Source organism: Peromyscus californicus, unplaced genomic scaffold (assembly GCF_007827085.1).
Source record: "Peromyscus californicus insignis strain IS unplaced genomic scaffold, ASM782708v3 Scaffold_9__1_contigs__length_137607984, whole genome shotgun sequence".
NCBI classification, from domain to species: domain Eukaryota; kingdom Metazoa; phylum Chordata; class Mammalia; order Rodentia; family Cricetidae; genus Peromyscus; species Peromyscus californicus.
Genome location: NW_026294617.1, coordinates 96427516 through 96447827, shown reverse-complemented (window position 1 = coordinate 96447827; position 20312 = coordinate 96427516). Strand labels below are relative to the sequence as shown.

The 20312-nt window shown below is 36.5% G+C and overlaps 1 protein-coding gene across 2 annotated transcripts in view; it reads right to left on the bottom strand.

Annotated features, from left to right (window-relative positions):
- Dpyd (dihydropyrimidine dehydrogenase) overlaps positions 1-20312 on the bottom strand; it is an 849077-nt gene that overhangs the window by 159361 nt on the left and 669404 nt on the right. The gene's annotated exons all lie outside the window — the stretch shown is intronic.

Genomic DNA, 20312 nt, shown 5'->3' with positions numbered 1-20312 from the left:
AATGTCATGGGATTGTTCTATGGGTGAACTTAGTGTATCTCAGGGCATATACTAAACCCTGAAGCCAGAAGATACGATTAGTGAGTCTCTGAAGGACCATTGATTCTGAAGAGAATTTGCCTAGTTCACTTCCATATTGTCTTCTATGTTACTCTTCTGCAATTAGTGATGCAATGAAACTGATTTTTATAGAACAGACAAAAGCATGGTGCCTACCTTGACAGACCTTTATACTCTCTGAGATCCCGGGAGGACCAGGCATGTCCTCCCCTTTTCCTCTTTCCAACAGCTGTCAATTACCAGTGTCATAATATTGATCAGATTACTTTGACTCTACAAGCACAAACCTCAGACTCTAACATCAGTACATTAAGAATTCTTTTATAAGAAAAGGACCCAGGCACTAAACAAATATAAAAGAATTTTTAATGATGTTAGAAGTGAAGTTTTCCTGGTGAAAAGGGAGGAGAGATTTACTTCGCATGACTGAATTATTGAAGGAGAAAAGGGATTTTTAATGGGCAAGATAGTGTGGAATGTATGTTAATTTTGGATAACTGGAATTTTGAATAATTGAGTTTAATTCTGTTCCCCCCCCCAATCATTTGACTCCTAGGATAGCTACGATTACACAATTAATTGATAGAACTAAGTCCACATAAACTCCTTGATAATAAGCTGGCAAAAAAACAAAACAACAACAACAACAAAAAACAGGAGCTGGGTTGTAACACATGCTTGTACTCACTATGCATACAAAAGAAAAATACAGCTTTAATTTGCTTATATTAATTAAAATATAACGAATTAAGTGGGTAATAAATTCATTCGAAATTGAATTTCCACTGTCTAATTGTTGTAACAACACCCAAAAGGAAAAAAAAATTATGAGCAAATCAAGAATTTCAAAGATTTAAGAGTTGAAAGATTGATTTTTATAAAATACACTTAAATCAAGCAACAGCAAATTTATGCTTCATGAAAACAAGTTTAAAATGTTAATGAGCTAATATACTGATAAATATGTGCAGCATAACTATTTAAAAATACATCTTTACACATGGATTAAGATCCTCTGAGAAAATGAACATAATTCAACCAGAAACTGATGCACTAAAAGGATTGAGGGTTATATGCAGATATGAAATCAAAGGAGAGTAATGGGAAAAATCAAAAGCATACAAAATTGTTGATGCTATTTTAGTTTTTTTTCCCAAAGCTGAATGTTTTCTTATTAAAATGTTTTGATTTTTGTTGCTATTAAAATACAGTTTTGAAGCTTTAATACCTTTGTAGCTATGTTTATCTACATCTTAAGAATATCCAATATACCCATAGTCAATTAATATTCAACAACTCTACCTAAAATGTGCCAGGCATTTTATTTGAAGCAATAAGATTAATAATGTTCACCAAGGAACAGAACAACCCCCTTCCTTTCTGTGAGCATCAGGTGCCATTAGTGGAAGAGGCTGGTACATTCAGTCTAGTAAATTCCCCAGACCAGCATCCTGTTCACTTTACAACTATGTGAGGACTGACACTGTCATAAATGGAAGCTTATGCTGAATGTTATGTCCGAAGCCTGTTTAAAAAGGAATGGACTTGGACTGAAAGGCAAATCTTTGTAATGTGAAGGTACCCATGCTCCCATAGTGATTAAGAATTAAGGCTGTAGTGACTATGAACAAGAACATCTTCATGTAGTCTTGAAGAAGAACAGAAACAGGACTGTGGAATACTGAGGGCAGTGCTGAATTCAAACCCAGTAATCATTAGTCTGAGCTTGATTGTTTATAGCTGGAGTTTTTTTTCCAGTCCTGCCTGGCCCACGGTCAGGACAAATCTTCCTCACCCACCAGTCCCACAGCCGCTCAGACCCAACCGAGTAAACACACAGAGACTTATATTGCTTACAAACTGTATGGTCGCAGCAGGCTTCTTGTTATCTAGTTCTTATATCTTAAATTAACCCATTTCCATTAATCTGTAAGTTGCCACATGGCATGTGGCTTACCAGTATCTTACATGTTGGTACTCATGGCTGTGGCTGGTAGCGTCTCCTAACTCAGCCTTCCTGTTCCCAAAATTCTCTTCTCTGCTTGTCCCGCCTATACCTCCTGCCTGGCTGCTGGCCAATCAGTGTTTCATTTATTAATCAATCAGAGCAACACGTTTAACATACAGAACATCCCATAGCAATTGTTTATAGTATAATGATTTTGAACAAGCTCCTTAGCCTCCTTAAATGTAAGCCTTCCCTATTTGGAAGCAAGGACACTGATACCAATAATATTAGAGCAAGTTAAGGGGCCTTAAATGTTACAGTTTATGAAAAGCACAGTGCCTGGCCTAGTTTGTAGAAGCTAATATTATTGTCAATGCCAGAGAAAATTCAGCATAAAGAAAATATTCAGCTATAACATTATAGGGTTAATGACTTAATATTAATGGGGTTGACTGGGAACCTTTGAGGAATCCATGCCAGTTCATAACCCACAAAATTATGAATATTCATATCTCAAATCTCTCATTTAAATATGAGTTTTTGTGATCAAATATTTACTTGTGTTTCAAGTGTAATTTGTAATATCTAGATACATATGCCTATTAAACCACAAATTCCATTTTAAGGAGTCTATCATATTAGTATATAGATAGAAAGTTATATATGCAAAAATGTTCCCCAAAGTATTTGTCTTTTCTTTCCTTTCCCTTCCTCCCTCCCTCCCTCCCTCCCTCCTTTCCTTCCTTGCTTTCTGTCTCTCTCTTTTTATGTTGTTTTTAAAAAAACAGCAAAAACTATTAAATGCTCAAGTGACATCATGCTACTTAAAAAATTATGTTTCATCCATGCTAGAAAACCTTTCAAACTAACATACAACAATCTCAAATATGTAGTGGCAAGAGTTAAGCACTAGTAGCAGAAGAAAATACATGTTCTTATTCCATCATTAGCTGAACTTCTGTACATCATGCTTATGTGGGTGTTCAATGTTGTATTTTAAACTGTTGAAATAGTTTCATGTGTAATAGGGTGAGTTTGATAGAGATGGGGTTGAAAAGGAATTTTCAGTCTTTGCTACCAATGCCAATATTATTTCATCCTTGGATAAAAAGGTATTTATAGTCTACTTCTACAAAGAAAAAAATGACCATATTTATAAAGTCCCCATTTTCTATGTAATAATAGATATCAAAACCCATGCTAGAAAATTTTTATGTGTGGGATGGTCAATGTGTCTATCCCCTATATGTTTAGGAAAGCATACTTGGTTCCTCACACACTATTTTAAGTATGATTTTAGGAAGTTTAAAGCTGAGTGAATAGGATGAGCACTCTTTTTCTCTCTGTTCCTGTCCCTCTATACTATGACACACAATGTGTTCAGCCATGGATGGGAGGGAGTTCTGTATCAATCTCTATCTCTGAGGCTCAGGGAATACCCGGGGAGAGGGGATGGAAAGAACATAAGACTTGGGGGATAAGGAAATGCTAGCCTCTGGATGTGACATGGATGCTATACCCATGAACAAAAAGCAGCTGTGGTTACCCGCAAAATACCTGTACAAGATGAAGCTAGGTAAATACTCCAGCATGAAAGAAAGAGAGAAATCTTGGTACTCTGGGCTCCAGATGAGGATATATTGGCAGTCAATGACTGCTGAAGAAGAGTTATGTTTCTTTGGCAGAGGTCGGGGGTGATCATTGGTGGGTTGCCCATGTTCCAGTGCGTGACCCCTTGACCATGCACATATGGGCAGCATGAATTAGATTCATTGGGTTATAAAAGGAGCCATGAAATTGGGATATGATATGCTGGCGGCATCAGGGAGAGTTGTGGGGAAGGAGTGGAGGGCAGAAATGATAAATATACAATGTAAATGTGGATAGTTTTCAAAGAATTAAAAAAAAACCCAAAACTTATAAGAATGAAAGGTAGCTAAGAAGAAAGGCTTGTTATGTGTTTTGTGCTGATTTTGCTACTGGCATCAATACCCATGTCTTAGCATACACGATTGTTTCTACTACTCCTTTTTAATTTCTTTAAAAATTTTTTCTTTACTTTTACATACCAACCCCTGTTCCCCCTCCCTCTCTTTCTCCTGCTCCCCCCACCTCCCCCATCCCATCCCCATCCCCTCTTATAGAGAGTCAGGCCTCCTTTAGGTAGTCAACATGTTCCTACTACTCTTATTCTTATCTTTAACCAGCTGTGAATTCATGAATGAACACAGCTGTGTTTGGACTTGCCTATCTCTTGAACATCTATGGTGATGAAACTTGTAAGATGGACTAGAAAGACACTTGTAATAAGGAAGACATTAGGTGTCCCCCGATTCAAACCTTGAGGTTTGAATTTACATTTTACATTTTATTTACAATTTTACATGCTCTGCAGAGTCTAGAGACCAGTGATTAGATCAACTTAGAAAGCAAAGAATTGTTATTCATGTAGACTTTTTATAGTAAGCAGACAGAATATAGAGCACCTACTTTGAACACTTTCTAGCTGGCAATTTTCTGTGAACTTTGTATATACTGTCCTGATAACATCACCTCTATTTTTACAGCTATACAAAATGACACTGAAAGAGGATAAATATCACATGCTCAAGATCTCTCTGTCAGAAAGGGTGGAGCCAATATTTGAATACATGTGCACCCAAATCTCCCTCTCCTCTGTTATTAAGCACCATGTTATATTTCTTCTTCATTTTAGGTGTCCAAATGTAAATTAAGTTACAGAAGGATGAGTTAATTTTTCTAGCTAATAAAGATGTATTACCTAGGTAAGATAAACCAAGAATATTAACAATGAATTAATTGTTGGATAGGAATTATATTAGAGCTAGCACAGTTTGTAATTGCTATGAGAGTGACCATATGGCCCGGTTTTCCCAGGAGAGTACCTGTTTATTATACCTATGCTGATTCATAATTGTCTGATGTAATTATGAATAGCATTCTCTTTCACCTGAGAAGTGTCTCAGTTGGGATGCTACATTGTAACATCATAGTAGCTAAAACCAGTGATAATTATATCTAAGAAGAACAGAAGAAAGAAATTACAGAGGACAAGTGAAATCTGACTTGAAACAAAACCATCACCAGCAAGCATTTTGGAAACTCCTTACAGCAGGGAACCCTTAGTGTGAGGTGTTCAAGGTCTTTGCAACTTGTTCCCAGAAGAGAAAGCAAAGCAGCTACTAGGCACCTTCTGTGTGTTCTATATTTCACCTGTAGGTGGCCACCACAAGCTACACTTATTAAACAACTCATTAGTAGCATTTTTCAATACTGTCATCTTCAGATAATTAGCAATTTATTTAAATAACCAATTTCTGTAGAAATAATTGCCATGAAATGCCCTGAACCTACTTTTTAAAAACTATAATAAAAGTGTTAAGATAATCCCTGACATTTGCAAATGCCATTAGTTCACCTTTCCTTTTGCTAGTGCTATGGCATTATGTTTAAACAATTACCTGATAACACAGCAGTCTAATGAAACAGTACAGTAAGCACGTCTTCAGTGTGGCCAGAGAGGACATGCAGATTTAAAAAGAAATTCCGTGTGTAGACATGTTTACACAGAGGAAAGACATGGCCAGAAGAATAAGGATCACTGAAATAAGTACACTTTTGCTATTCCTGGATGGTTTTAGTTCACATGGTAGAAACTACAGCAAACATCTTTTCTTCAGAAATACAAATGAAAAATTGGGGTATGAATTCAGTTTGTTGGTTTTTATAAAATAAGGTCTTACACAGCTACAAAATATGCTGTACTTGTGCTTACATCTTCTTCACAGTAAAATACTCTTCATTTCTTATATCAACCACAAACATTTAGGAAGAATTTTACTTTAAAATAGTCTACATTTTCAAAGTAGAGTGGAGCTGTCAAGGAAAACTGTAAGTGGCGTTTGCATTTCAGATGGAATTTGTCTTTAACATGGACAGAGCTGTCATTTTCCCAGGTGGCATTTTAGCTGTGTACTCAGCTAGAAACCACTAATGAGAGGACAGTGTTTCTTGTCTGCAGGTGGTAAAACTCAATGAGATGTTCATAGTGTTTAAGTTGTTGGTTTTCATATAATAAAAAAAAAAGTAGAATTCAAAGTCTGTGGCAATGTCAAGTTTAGGGCTAAACTGAAATTGATACTGTTTAGTATCCAGTGGTGAGAAAATTGTCCATGTTATTTATATGCTCACAGCATCCTTATCAGTCTCAGAAGCATTATTTCCACTTTAGAGATGAGGACACTGAGGATCCCACAGTTAAACAGCTGTTCATGTAAGGGAGTCAGCACTGTGTGGCCAAGTAATGTGTCATGATAATAAAACAATCCATTGACAACAATGTCACAGTGAAATCCACTACTAGGACTGAATGCAAAGGGCCTCCTATATTTCTCAATAACCATAAACTCCATCTTCTCTCCCTCCCTCTCTCTCTCTCTCTCTCTCTCTCTCTCTCTCTCTCTCTCTCTCCTCTCTTCTATAAGGCCTGGTAGTGACATTTTTGGACTGTAAACATTAAATGTTTAACTATTGAATATAAACAGATAGACTATTAAAAAAACTCTAAACCAAGAGAGGATTGCAGGACTTGGTGTAGAAGGCATTTCTTCTGTGAGGAAATATTAACACACTCCATAGAAAGCCATCCTTAAACCTGTACTCAGAAATGGTTATCTGCAGAGGAGAAAAAGGAAGATTATAGTGATAGTGAGAATGTTGATGATTGGGATTACACTTCACCCATGGGAGAACACAGGATAAGCAGAAGTGAGCATCTTGCTGAGGACAAATGAGGGAATAACAAGAAGAGAGCCATATCTACCAGGACTGCATCATTTCTTTCTTTGGGAAGCTGTGACTTCTTTCTGAAAGCTGTGCTGTTTTCCCTGAGGGTGGATTCATGGCCAAGGTGTCCATGGTAGCACTTTCCAGAGTGTAAACCTTTCCTTTCATTCTTAGTAATGCATTCTCTTTTCACTTGTCAGTGAATTACATGTGTAAATCTCTGTGTACTGTGATAAGACTGCACCCCTCACAGTCTGCTGAAACCTGGTTGTACAGCAAAGGGACCATGGCTTGTTCTCTTCCGTGGGCTAGACAGCTCTCAAAGATGTACCCTGTCTCAAACTCTGAGATTCACTAATCTCTGTAAAATAGGTAAGTAACCTTGGTAAGGAAGGCGTAGTTGATTTCTGGATTCATTGACAATAAAACTTTCCCTTACTTCTAGCTGGATAAAAAAAAAATATGGGGAATTGTTTTCAGTCAGAATTATTTCATGTAGCCAGCAAAGGGCTCTCAACAAACATGCAAGGATGAGGAAGATAATATGGAAACATGAGTGATACATGGACAGATGTCCCATTAGATGACAGCCAGCAGGGGCAGAGGGGTAGGTAGGAAGACTGAGCTAGTAAAAGGAGGTTTTTGGGAGATAGATGTAGGTAGGACCTAGCTGAACTCTGCAAAGATAGGTAGCTAGGGTTTGTAAGTAGGATATATACGATGCTAGCTGGTGCTGAGACCAAGATAAGAACATTTGCAGATACAGTAAAGGACACATCAGGCTTGCAAAACACTTAACAGCCAAGGCTAACTACCTCAGAATTGGAAAAACAAGTGCTCTAGTGTGCTGAGATCCTGCGCAGTGGGCAAGGGACCAAATATCTTTCCCCTCCAGCTACGGCATTCATTGTTGTGTGATATTTTATTTAATGTGCATGTGATCATGTGTGTGTGTCCCTGTGTGTGTGTGAGTATGCACAAATTTGTGTGGGCATACATGTGAAGGACAGAGAACAACATCAGGTATCTTCCTCAATTAATCTCTGCCTTATTTTGGGGGGACAGAAACTCACAAATTCAGCTAGACTAGCTGTCAGCCAGTCTCAGGGACGAGGCTCTGCCATACAGCGAGGACTTGAGTAGCCAGCATATTAAACTGAAACAACAAGCTAAGTAAAATCACCTGCCACAGTGCAGGTACCAGCTTCCTAGAACTGGGGCAGTTAAATGCACCTCCAGGATAAATGCTTAAACAGGTTTAAGACTCTGCCATGATGGACCCTAGAAGGGGGCAGAGCCAGTGGCCAGAGCCATGATGGAGGGTCTAGCTACCACCTTGCAGTTAAAGGTTTGCCATGCTAGAGAGATTCAGTAAAGACAGGTCCATATGAAAAAAACCTCTAAACAGGTTAAAGTGTGTTTTAAAATATTCATAAGCTTAAGAAAGAAAAGAAAATGGGTGTAGGCAGTCATAGAAAAAATAGTTCATAAATAATAAAGTCTTTATACAGAAAGTAAAGTAATATAAAGTAAAAAAAAGCCATGTAAAAATGGGAAATACACAGGGAGTCTGGATCCTATACGGTGTTGTGTTGACTTTGAATTTTTTGAATGCTAAGTGAATGGCAGCCACTGAGAGACACTGGGTTATAAAGGAACTACTGAATTAAGCCAGGCTAGATGCTTAAAAGATGTCTTAACTTTAAAATGGAATTCAGAAAATGTAGTACATTGGGGGAGAGTTTATGCTTTTGTTTCTACAGGAAATGAAATGCTGTGGATTCCTTTCAGGTTAATAGAGATCCAATTTGATCAGAGGAGATATCCTGAAATCTTGGCTACAGACATAAAGAAATAAACCAAGAAAAACTATAAAGCAGGTGATGTATATACTAATCCCTCTGCATGGGAATAGTTTTGAGACTGGACAACAAATGTTACAACTAGTTTTCCCAGGACTTGACTATTATCTCAATTTTCTCAGGGTCCCTTAAAGATGCCATCACCCTCAGACAATAGGAAGTAGTCTAGAGAACACAATGCCCACATTCTCAAGAGGTAGGGTTGGTAGTTTTTGGTCATTTGGTGGGTCATGGATGATTATCATTATTTAGAGGGGATATAGGAATATAAGATAAAAAGATTATTATTCATCTCAAATATTTCATATTGGCATGGAATTTTGTATATTGACACAAACATAAGGTTCTTTTTGTTATACCATATATATGTTTCTACTCTTGTTTAAGGTATTATATCTATCCAATTTATTTTAAAATGTAATATAAAGTTGTAGTCCTTGAAAGCTATTATAACAAACTGTTTAGGATAATTAAGAAATGCAGGATAGTAGTTGGTCATCTATAAAAATCAAACTCATAGTTATGTTAGGTATGTTTTCAAGATAATACAGAGATACATTTTAGATTGATAGATGGTCTTCAAATACTTCAAAGACCTACAGAATATGGCATTTAAAATATTTTGTTAACACAGGGCTTTTCATCACAGTGAGATACATCTGCTGCTGGCAGCACAATTCCTCTTCATAACAGGATGATGGACATCAAAGAATATCCATATGGAGTTTGCATTAATGTGGCAAAGCTAGCCATTTGGGCAAGAAACTACCCTTGCTTTGACTGCTGACAGTATGCTATACAAACTAGACAATCAGGACTCAAAGGAATAAGACTGTCAAACTTTGCCGAGACAAAGCAGGACAACCCTTCAAAATTCCTGCTTCACAGAAAGAAGTCTGCTAGGTATTTTAGGCCTGCAGGCTGAAGATGGATGCCCCAATGTTGCAGAGGAATCTTGGGTGACTATCTAGGCAGCCATATATCTCTGTCATTTTTGTAGTTTTTGAAATGGCTTTCACTGCACTTCCTGTTTACTCAGGTAATATTACATCCTTTGGGGTCTTTGATGGAGTTGAAGACTACATACTTACAGTTACAGTTTTCCTTAGTTATGATAGAAAGTAAATTAGGTACAAAACTTTGGACTCACCAAGATAATAAATAATGGAATAATCTCTCTGAATTTGCCAAATACAAATGGATTGAATATTGTAAATGTAATTCTTACTTTATATTTTTTCTTATTGTATATAGTCTTACTACGTTAAAGTTAAAACACTTTTTTAGACAAAAAGAGGGAAATGTTGTAGAATATTACTTTAACTATGTAAAGATGTGTTACATCTTTTGTGTTACAGAGTAATTGTTTAACTATGTAAAGATGCTTATATTTGCTTGTGCTACATTTGTTTAACTATGTAAAGATGTGTTACATTTGTTTATGCTGCATCTATTTAATTATGTAAAAGATGTATTGCTGTTTTAACTTGTCTGACTAAGGCACCTGGTAGGTGGGGCTGGTGCGTAGAGAGAATAAGAGGAGGAATCTAGGCTCTAGAGGAGAAGAGAATGAGGGAGAAAGAGAAGAACATGCCCCAGGCCAGCCAGCCAGGCAGCTGCCAGCAGGCCAGACACAGAAGCAAGAAAAATAGTACACACAGAATGAAAGAAAGAAAAAAGAGCCTGGAGGCAAAATATAGATGAAGAAAAACAGGTTAATTTAAGTTAAAAGAGCCAGTGGGACAAGACTAAACTAAGGCCAAGCATTCATAACTAATAATAAGTTGCTGTGTCTTTATTTGAGAACTGGTTGGAGGCTCAAAGAAAGACTTTTACACATAGCCATAGGCCAACCTGACTTAAACAATCCCTCATGAAGACACTCTTCATTGGTGATTTGGATTGTGTCAAATTGATAGTAAAAAAATCAACCATCACAACATTTGTGGGTTGGAAAACTCAATTCTGTTGAGAAGATGAATTTCTCCAAACTGACCTATAGATTCAACACAACCACAAGATTCTAGTAAGTTTTCTTTAAATAAACCAACTTGTTATTCCTAAAAGTTCTTCAGAAATACAAAAGATTTGGAATAGCCAAAAATAAAAAGGAAAAAGCCAATAGAGTTTGAGGAGGATATTATTTCACTTTGGATACTGATTCTCAACCTGTGAGTCATGATCCTTTGGTAGTCAAACAATCTCCACACACGGGTTTCCTAAGACTGTCAGAAAACAGATGTTTACATTACAATTCATAACAGTAGCAAAATTACAGTTATGAAGTAGCAATGAAAACAATTTTATAGTTGGGGTCACCACAACGTGAGGAACTGTATTAAAGAGTTGCAGCATTAGGAAAGTTAAGAACCACTGCTTTATGATGTCTCCAAATCTCTGGAACTCACTCTAATTATATTAGAGCACATAAAAAATGAAGTGGACAGGATGGAGTTCTGAAGTGGTCCCACAGATGAGAACAATTGATTTTCAGCAAGACACTTGGTTAGTTCAGTATGAGGGGAAAAAGTGATTCTTCTAATAAATTGGGTGAGACAGCTACCTCTCTTCCTATGTAAAACTCAACTTAAATTGGATGAAAACCTAATGTAAGACCTGAAATTGTGAAAATTTTAAAAGAAGGCAGAGTGATTCCTTGAATAGGAGGATAGACAGTGATTGTTTTAGGTAAGATCCCCAAAGCATATAAACAATAACAGAGAAGAGATGAATGGTATTATGTTAAGGTAAGAGGATTCAACAACAGGGAAATAACCAAGAAAAATTAAGAGACAAGCTATAGAATGGGAATTGTCTTTTCCAAACTATTCCTCTCACAAAGTATTAGTATCCAGAATGTATATGAAACTTGACCACAGAAAGAATCTAATTGAAGTAGATAAAATACACATATCACAAACCACACAAAACCTAAATTCATGAAACTATACATTTATTACAATGTGCTCAGTTTTCTTAAACACCAGTAAATGTAAATGAGACATGATGGAATACTCTCACTGCAGTTAGGATGGCTACTATCAAAGACAAAATACAACTGATGCCGGCAGGTATGCTTATGAGGGAGAACTTTAGGATTGGCAATGTGGATCAGCACAGCCACTGTGGGGGATAATATGGAGGTTTCTGAGAAAACAAAGACTAGATGTTTTATTTGAAGTAGCTCTCCAACTTCTGGGTATGAAGTGTCAAAAATGTATCTAACTAAGCATGTACCTTACCATGGTTATAGTCACACTAATCACAGTAGCTACGACACTGACTCAATATTTATGTCCATCATTGGATAAATAGGAAAACACATGGGAACTGTACACAATGGAATGCTATTCCACCATTAAAAGAATAGTATTCTACTATTTGCAGAAAAATGTAAAAAAATGGATGCTGTTGTGTTAAGTAAAATAGGTTGATCCTGAGTGATTAAATGTGATTCATTATTTCTCATGGATGGGTGGTTCCTAGATGCTGGGAAGGTGTATGGTAAAGGGGTGGTGAGACAAGTACCCAGATGCAGACTTAGTATAGGCCCTATAGCAATGATTCACTGTGACATGTCATATGCTTTATGAGTAACTAGAAGAAAGTAAGGGCTTCCTAATGGAAGAGGACAGTGATACTAATCACCCTGATGGATAGGTACACGTTACATGCATTCACTCAAAGTTTACTCTGAACTCAATATATGTGATTACAGTGTGTTACTCAAAAGTTTACGTCAAGTTCTAGGAGAAAGGGATGTTAAATACCACAATTTGATTATGATGTCTGAATACACTTATCACATACAGTTGTTGCTTTGTCACATCATACGCCACAATGGGAAATAACACAATCTCTATCTCACTTCATTTTAAAAATTACACAGTTCTGAGATCTTAAGATGGGCTGTAGTTTCAAAAAGTAAATCTTGAAACCCACAAAGTTACAGAAAATAAAACCAGAAGATCTTTGCAAATCTGAGTTAGGCAAAAATTTCTGAAAATGATAATAAAGGTGCTAACTGAAAGATTAAATCTTGATAAACACACTCATAAGAAGATATCATTAAGAAAATGTATCAACAAGTCAAAATTTAGAAAAATAACATATACTAACATATAATATATATTATGCATATAAACTAATATATGACTCACAACTGTTAAAATGCATAGTGAATTCCTATAAAACAGCAATTAAAAGGTACAAAACATTTAAAGGCAGCAGAAAATTTGAACAGATAGTTTTAAAAAGTAAACTTAAATACATATACAAACACATTAAAATGTTCTAAATCACAGAAATACATATCAAAACTGCTATTGGACAGCATCACACATTCCTAGAATTGCTAAATATAAAATTTTCTGATCACTCAATGTTGATGATAATAGAGAATTCTTGTACATTACTGACAGGTAGGAGTATAAAATGATGGGATCATTTGGGATACTTGTTTACCAGTTTCCTAAAATAAGTAAATAAATAAAAATCCATCTATTCCATTATTCCAAAAACTTATTTCCTAGATATTTACCTAAGTGGAGTAAAATCAAGATTGCAAAGCATATGCACAAGAATTTTCATAGCAGCTTATTCATGCTGGCTTAAATCTGGAAACAACTCAGATAAACTTGAAGACAAGCAAACATTAGGTAATTAATACAATGAAAATGAGTAGAATCAAGATGAAATTATCTGATTCACGCAATAATACAGATACATATGAAGCAAAATTATGTTGAATAAATTAAGTCTGATACCATGTGCATGTACACACATGCACATCTACATACACACACACACACACACACACACACACACACCCGCACACACACACACATACACACACACTCGAAAGAGGATAGGCAAATCCATGATAGTGTTAAGTTTCAAGCTAGAGCTGGGGAATCTGCCCAGTGAGAAATCCAAGACAATACTGGGTGAAAAAAATATTCTCTCCCTTGCCTAAGATTATAGTTATTCCAGATGTGTACATGAAAGTCAATGTAGTTGAGCATTGTAATATATATAAGCCACTGTCTTAGTCAGTGTTCTGTTCCTGTGAGGAGACACGATGACCATGGCAACCCTTACAAAGGAAGGTGTTTAATTGGGGCTTGCTTACAGTTTCAGAAGTTTAGTCCATTGTTGTCATAGCAGGGAGCAAGAGAGCACACAGGCAGACATGGTGCTGAAGAAGTAACTGAGAGTTCTACATCCAGATCCACAGGCAATATAAAGAGAAAGAGGCACTGGGCCTGGTGTGGGCTTCTAAAATTTCAAAGCCCAGTTCCCAGCGACACACTTACCCCAAGGCCATACTTCCTAATCCCTCTCTAGTAGTGACACTTCCTGATGACCAAGCATTCAAATATATGAGCCTATGGGGGCCATTCTTTTGCAAACCATCACAGCCACACTACATTGAAATATAAAAACACAAACATAAAGAAGAACTAGTGAAGGAGTTCATTACATTGCCTACTTAGATCCATTTCTATGGCATCTTTGGAAGGTTATAATATTTCAAAGACTTCATCCTGTGATACACAAAAGAATCTTTCCCATTTGCAAGTCTGTGAGCTTGAATATCAAAGGTAAATAGGACTAGAGATCATTGTTTGCAATACATCAGGGAGTACATCCATGTTGACTACATGACCCTTAAGGAGCAAGTCTTATGATACGCTGGGTTCATTTATTGTTTCAATTTCCATAAATTTTTCTTGGAAGCAATGATGTTTGAAAAGGTATACATAATCATATCTAAGCACGTAGAGTAGGATCGTCTCCAGCCTTGATGGGGAACGTATCACTGGTTGCTTAGGAATGTAGATACATGGAGTACAAAGCTGATGAAATAAAAAAGCAGGTACTATATCTGGACTGTACATTTAAATCTTAACTTCTGAACTAGCACTTCATGTTAAATAGTACTATATGCAGAAAAGCACAGTTGCAGCCAGCCACAAAAGCCATTAGGCCGTCTGCAGACTGGTAAACTAAGTGAAGGCCCAGAGCCAAATTTCAAAACTGTCACCAAATGATCATCTGTATTATGAATACATAATAAGAGTTTCTGTTTCTATGTGTTATGTTCAAATTGATAAGTCACTGTATCTGTATTTCCACAAAACAAGGGAGCAAACATTCAAGGGTGTTATTCCTATTAAGACCTTATAATCATAAGTTCATCTTCCCAATTCAATCTTTAAAGACTATTTGGCTTACAGCTTTATTAAGTGTGCCATGTATTTGTGATGAAATAGCCTTGCTCTATATCACTTTTACAACCCATTATGTTTCCTGATGAAATTTCAGTCTCTTGTCAAAATGAGGTCATTACTTTGTTGACTGGCATCTATGTCTAGGCAGGTTGGCATACATGCAACCCATGCTGACTTAACTCACTGCCAAACAGCAGTTAGTGAACTTATGCTTACACAAGCTTTTTATTGGGCTCAATTTGGTGGGAAGAGGATATTTCATCATAGGGAATGCACATATCTAAGCAAAATGTGATGCATATGTTTCTCTTCATTCATGGAAACTCTTTCACTTTTTGGTTCTGCCATAGGTATTTCATCACTCAGATGCCTAAATTTCATAGCCTAATTCCAAATATCACTTGACCATTTAGATTAGGCCTTGGGCATGGCAGATGTTCTGTGTATGGCTATAACATGGTTTTCCTGCCTCACAGGGAGACATTTTTAGTGAGCTTTGTCAAAATTGCTATATGTTGTTTTTTTTTTCCACTGTAGAATTCTCTGTAATTGGGAAGATGTTGACTGAAATCATATTATAACATAATTCTTCAAAACTTTTCAAGAGTACCTGAAATATGGTGTAAATAGGTGGAACAATTGCAATGTGTGTCTTTTTTTTGGAACATTGTTGATTATTTTCCTTGATGCAATAAAAAGAAAAGTGGAAGTAGGCATGCTCACAGGTGGGATGTGGCAGCAGATATATTGGCTTACATTATAGATTATTTATAAACTGAAGAGTATAATCAGAGGCCTCAGAGTACTCATATTCACTAAATACTTAAGCTTTATAGGGGAAGTCTGAAAGTCTGATCTTGCCAGAGAATTTAGAAGTTTCAAGGGGGGCGGGGAAGCAAAACAGAATGTCAGAAGCATGTTTGTGGTTGCCACCACAGGATAGGAACTACAGACTGTAGACAGACAATATGCTAACAAGTTCTGTTATTCACAATGGCACATTTATGGAGAGTCTAATGCTATAATCAATGATTACAAGCTCACACAAACAGCACTGGAATAACTCTACATGGTGTGTTCAGAAGTAAAATAATTTACAATCTGAAATCAATAGCATTTATAGACATTGGAAAATGTCACTTGGAAAAAAAGGATGCTAGTGTTTGTATTCTTCTGAAGCACTTTTTACTTCTCAGATTTTAGTTATTCCCTTAAAAATCTCCTGAAGGCAAAAAGCAACATCTCTCCAGAGTACGATTGTGAGGGAGCTGCTTCACAGACAGACACACGCATGATCAGGATCTGTACAATCTAAGATTCTTCTAAACTTTCTGCTTAAATGCATCCTTCTCCTGTTTTCCTTTTCTATGTGCTCCTTCCTTCTAGCCTACAATGCTTTTATTTGTAACTCTCCCCTCACTCTTTTAGGCCTTTCAGAACACAGGCTTTGGTAAAAAAAAAAACAAAAAAAAAACTTTCCACTGCAATGTACTGGTTTGATACATTCTTAAAATGCAATATCCTTTATATTTAAAAGTAACAAAAACTGGGGGGAGGTTACATAAGAATGCTCCTGCTACCCTTTCAGCTTTGCTATAAATGTAGAAACTGTCCTAAAACAACAAATTGCTTTTTAAAATATCAGTTATGTAACAGTTGGATTCTTATCTCTCACATAAAAGTATCCAGGAGTCTATATTATTTGGCAAAAAACAAAGGTACAGACTTGTAAATAGTAAAAAGAATTTCTTGAAATCTATTACCATCATTATTCTTATTGATTGTAATTTCCTACTGAGATGTAGCCACAATTCTATCCATCCTTCACCAAATGACTCAATATGCATAAAGTGTTTTCCTCAGGGTTTTATTTATGCTATCTTTAATCTTATAAAACACAGAGGAGCTTTCTTATTTGTCTGGTAGCAACAGTAACATATCTTATCATTTAAACAACGGACAAACAATCTCACTTTCCACCTAAACTATTAACTTCTGAGCCACATTGCTTCCTTCAATAAGTTTAATTTATTGATGCAAATGTTTCAAATGATCCTGCAAATAGGTTGTTACTCATCCTAAACACAAAAGAAAAAATTGTGATATTTTCTGGAAAAAGCTGTTTTAGTTATGAAAGCACACAACTGTCATTTCTAGTCTTTGCTGACATTTGTTTTAGGAGTCTGAAAGATATTTAGCCAATCGTCCATTAATGGAATGATGTCCAATCACCTTATGCACCACAAATTACCTATCAACTGAAAAGAAAAGAACGAAAATTTAATTTCAGGTTACTCCAGAAACTATGGCAACCAAGCTATTTGGCAGTCAAAGGGTGTAAAATCCAGATTAGATAGATGGATATATTTACATATTCACTTTTATATTAAACAGGGTGGATGACACATCCCTGTATAAAACCTATTATTTAAACACTTCAAATGAAAAGTGTTAAAATAAATGGCTCATGACTTATGAAGTGTTAAAATAAACATTTATTTCAACACTGTTCATGTCATAAGCCATTTATTTCAACACTTTCTACTTCAGAAGACTCACACAGACAAGAGACCACTCGTTCACCAAGAAGACGTCATGAGGCTAAGGTGTGGAGGATGAGTTCAGAGATTTCATGTCAGAGCTTTGGGTTGGGGACACTCCAATCAGGAGACAGAATGGAGGTCTCATATTAACACCTTAGGAAACTATGAAGATGTGGCAAACTTCTCATCAGCACCATGTATGTTGGCTGCATTGCCAACATAACATTTATCTCAGCTGGCTCTGAGACTCCAGGGCAAGACTGAGCATCAAGTTAGGAATGAAATGTACTGTTTTGGATAATTTTACAACATGACATATGTTCCATTTCAGGTCTCCACTTACTAGAGAACACAATAGAACCCAAAGTCTTCAGGGAGAATCAAGTCAGGAATTCTTAAACACAATAAAGGCACATGGGTTTTTTGTTTGTTTGTTTGTTTGTTTGTTTGTTTTGAGACAGGGTTTCTCTGTGTAGCTTTGCACCTTTCCTGGAACTCACTTGGTAGCCCAGGCTGGCCTCGAACTCGAACTCACAGAGATCCACCTGGCTCTGCCTCCCAAGTGCTGGGATTAAAGGCGTGCACCACCACCGCCTGGCACATGTTCTTACATTGCTTCCCATTGCCAGATTCCTCTCTTAGTGCTGTTCAAATACTCAATAATTCCTCACAGCACCGTAGAGGGTATTTTAGTTTCTCTCCTCTTATTCAGATGGAACAATCAAGTCTGGAGTGGCTGAGTAAGTCGACCAAGGGATAGTGTGACACTTGGTGGCACCAGGATTTGATCCCTAACACCTGTACTAGAGTCTACATCCCATTCCTGGGCAGGACTGCTGGCTTACAGCCACAGGCAGTCAAACTTTTCTCTCTCAAACTCTGGAAGTCATGGGGCTTTAAAAACTATTCTTCTTTTAACTTCCCAGCATGCCAAACCAATGGCATAAAAAGTTATCATTCATGAACAATCTCTAGATAAAAAGAATTAAGGCTATTTCAAAAATGAGTGTTTACTGGCTATATGAATGTTGATTTATTACTTGACTGCAAATCCTAATTTTTCCAGTTTTGCTCATTTTATGACCAATTTTTCCTACCAAACATTGAATATCTACAGTTGAAATGAGACTTTCTAGTAGTAATTGAATTATTTTCATTTTAAGGTACCTCTCATGACCCCCCCATCTAGTAAAATGCTTCCATTTTAAAGCAAACTATGTTCAAAAGCAACTTCTTATAGCTATCATTGGCAAGAGCTTCTCCTGATCCTCTAGATTTGTATTGCTGATATATGTGTTACTTTGTATCTTCTGATCTAGATCATCTTCTCTTTTCCATCCCATCCTCAACTCAGTGAGTACCCTTTGTTATCTCTTGATGACGGGAGGAGCTGTAATGATGGAAACACCAGGTAAGCATGGACCCAAGTATACAGTCTATACTGGGCTGTGAGAAGAACAGAGGATGAGATCACACAGTAGAATTGGAGATGAAGTTGATGTGCAAGTTCAAGGTCAAAGAAGCAAAACAAGAACTCCAAAGAATGGTGATTGAAGACTATGATTTGGAATGGTTTGGAAAAAGTGAAATACTATTATTTTCTGCTCACATTAAAACTCAGTGAGAGTTTCATGCTTATCTTTATTCACATTCTTTCCCCATAGCTGTGCCAATGAGACTAGCAAGACTGAAACTTAAAGATGATGTGGACAATAGATAATATCGATAGGTATGTGTACATCTGGTTACATACATATGAAGTTATCTTTCACTTCTGTCGTTCTTGGCAGGTAAAGAAAAAACTATCATCATTTTTATAGTTGAATGGCATACAATGTGACAGAAGGGCCTCATGGGAAGGAAAATCCATTTTTACCCTTTTACTTTCTTCAGCAGTGATTAGTTCTAGAAATGTAAGGCTTCATCACCTCACAAAATTCGCTGTATGTTACATACTGCTCCTCTGAAGCTGACAATACCTAATAACCATGCTTTATTCCTAAACAGCAATCAGTTTCAAGAATGGCAGTTGCTTGTAGAATGGTAAGGATAGAAACAGCTGATGAATATTATAGGCATCAAAATGTCACATGACAGATGCAAAGACTTCTTGCTATGAAAGAACACTCTTATATACTAATAGTTGGTAACTAGCCACAGCAGTTTCTAAATACTGAGGTTTTAAGATTTATGCTTCTTTTTAGGAAGGAAACGTATATGGAAGTGTTCATTGCTGACATATAAAATAAGATACAGGGGTATATAAAAAATCACAAAGAATGTATTGTGGCTAGGTGTGGCAACAACAATCACTTAATTGAACAGTACCTACACTAGAATCATTATTGAAAATATGAGTTGATAATGTGTATATTTACTACAAATATATATGTAGAATAGAAGCAAACGACTTACATTTAGCATGAAACCAAAATGTATGAGTAGTTTGTGGAACTGTAATATAGGTATATTTTATCAGATATATGGTACCAAAAATGTTGATTTTAATTTTCCCAGAGCATAGCTTCAGTTTCTACTGAAGAGACAAAACAGTTGTCTTACATCAATGCAATTGCATGTTTCTGTAGAGGAAATCTGTAGGTTTAACCTAGTATTTAATGAGGCATATCTAAATGTCATAAGTCGACAGCTTGAGAATTCAGGGAGGAAGTGATTTCCTGGAGGTACTTGAATGTGTGACCATCAAAGGCACAAAGTCAGGTGGGTGAACCGCAGGCATTTAGGATATCACAAGTATTTTGAAAGAAGGATGGAGGTGATGACAGAGACACTGTTCTTCTTTTCATGGATCAATGAGGTAGCTTTTTACCTTGAGCAGAGTTTGTACAATGGTCACGGA